Source organism: Cynara cardunculus, unplaced genomic scaffold, assembly GCF_001531365.2.
Source record: "Cynara cardunculus var. scolymus isolate 2C unplaced genomic scaffold, CcrdV1 Un_Scaffold_2218, whole genome shotgun sequence".
NCBI classification, from domain to species: Eukaryota; Viridiplantae; Streptophyta; class Magnoliopsida; order Asterales; family Asteraceae; genus Cynara; species Cynara cardunculus.
The window spans coordinates 22,186-24,650 of NW_020201016.1; positions in this window are offsets into that span (position 1 = coordinate 22,186).

Below are 2,465 nucleotides of genomic sequence, written 5' to 3' on the forward strand. Positions count from 1 at the left end.
GATGCGTGCTCTCTGTATGGAGAAGAAACACTTCTATTTATGCCCAGTGCATTAAATGTTCATTTAATGCAATTTGGTAGGTTTAGAGTGCGTGTCAAGCCTTAGGAGGAAGGCTTGTCCTTTGCTACAGTGAATAGTATAAAAGCACTATTTCTGAGCAGACATCCTTGCCTAAAGTTGGTTGACAAAGAGTCGACTAATCGGCTCCGTACCGTACTAACTTTTGCAAGGGTATGGGTTTCTCTTTTGTGTGCATAAGGACAAGACAACAACAATCGTGCTAAGCAAGCTTTCTTTGATCGCTGAATGCTGGAATGACCTGGAGGTCTCATCATCATTCCCTGAAGCTAGAGCAGTCTTCACACATATGTAGACAAGCTTGTAATCACTAAATACCGCTTCAGATCACGTACTCGCCAGTCTCTAAACTTCAGTTTCAGTCTTCGATGTTTGCTGAAGGTTCTTTGGTGTGAGTGTTGTCTTCTTGAAGTATTGCTGTCTCTGATGAATTTACAATGCAAGTTCTTCACTTATCACTGAACATACTCAGTGATGATCGTGGAACTGAAAATACAGAAACACAAATACAACGTGAAAGAGAAAAGGGATTATCATCAAATCACTGAGAGAGAAGATCAACAATCTCCCCCTATTTGATGATAACAATACAACATAAAGAAAGTTATCTTATCAAATAATAGCAAGGAAAAGTTACATATAAAGTACATGTCCCTTTTTACTATTTTGGGATCTTTTTCAGTTTGGTCAGTCTCAGCTTGAGAAGTTTTCTTAAGTTATATCTAAGAAAATTACAAGGACGGAAACTGAAACTGAAAGCTTATTCAYTGAYTTATAGATTGTCAGTGAATGATGAAAGTAACATTGGAACTCATAGACTTGTGTCCCTATTACTTTTTTCAGGGATCGTTTCAGTGAAGTACATGGGATACTCAATTTATTAATCAATGGAAATAATACAAGTATTACAATACACGTTCAGAATTTACAGAATGTAAATACAATCAATGAAAGAAGATATAGAAAAAGGATTTACAAGGAAAAGTGGATTGGTGTTACAAAGAGAATATTATTCTAGAACACTTAGATCTATGTGATCAGGTACATTTTTACCAAGGTTTCTTCGACGTAGGAATTCTCTTCGTATCTTCAGATTGACGACTTTTCCAGGCATGCTATCATCTATCTAGAGCAAGAGATACGCCAAATGATCCATTTGACTTAGATGTAGCTCTGACACTCTCTGAAATTTGACTTCACTTTCATAGTCAAGGAATATAACTCCTAACTCAGGTTTGAAATGCACAGAGTTGGGTGTATAGGGACCCTTATCTTGCAAGTGAAGATTCAACATAGAAATGTCAGTACTTATATGACCCTTCAGGACTTCATCTAAGGAGAACTTTGTTTCATGTTCGTTCCTTAGGGATGGTCCATCATTAGGATCAGAGAGCTTTATTTTCTTCTTCCCACCTTTTCATCAGAGTTGGCCTGTCAGGGACCTTGACATACCTGGACATCCTTTTGATGAGCTTGTTGATGGTGTCCTCAATAAATGTCTTGTCTCTCAACTTGGATTGTTGAATGGCTTGTCTGATCTCCATCCATTCGCTGTATCCATAGCGGCCAAGGTAGGAAGGGAACTCGGTAACGGCATCAAGATTGTCCCTGGTGATGAGCATTGAGACCAGTGTTTCATCGTCTTTAGATCGTTTGTTGATGTTGACGCTGATGATTGGGCAGGGACTTAGTCTCTTTTTCAGCTTTGCTTCGCTCCATTGCTTATCCTTGTCCACTAGCTTCTGCTTCTTCTTGTGTTGAGCTTCTGCCATTGAAAGAAGTTTAGCTTGGGCTTGGACATCACTCACCGTTTTCTTGGACTTTTTCTTGGGAAGGACTTTAGCAGCTAGTGACTTGGCCAGCTTTATACTGTCTTCAGTCTGCTTCTTTTGAAGCTCTAGCTCTTTATCAGCCCTTAATGCCTCGAGTCTTTCATCTTCAGAAAGGAAGTCAAACTGACCACCACTAGAGGTACGAAGAGGAATTTTTACTCTAGTCTGGTCGAGCGACTCCTTAAGCTGAGACATCTGCTGGTCTGTTGGAGCATAAGAGTTGGGTTGATCAGATACCCACTCCAGTCGACCACAGGTTGTTGAAGGGATATGAAGTTGATACTTTGAAGTGATCACTACCTGAGAGGTAGAGTCTTCAAATAAGGTTTGAGGGCATGAGAAAAGTACCTTCAGGTTGCCTTCTTCAGCGACCGCCTTGCCTTTCAACTTGGGGTCCTGGTGCCCTGATGGAGTCAATTCGCCTTGTCTTCTCTCCCCCTGGGATAGAGATTCCTCGAAGGCAACACCTTTGGTGATGGTTGATGGCTTCTAGAACTTGATGGTAAAGTCATCTTCATCATCATCGTCGTCATCACCATCTAGATCATCTCTAGT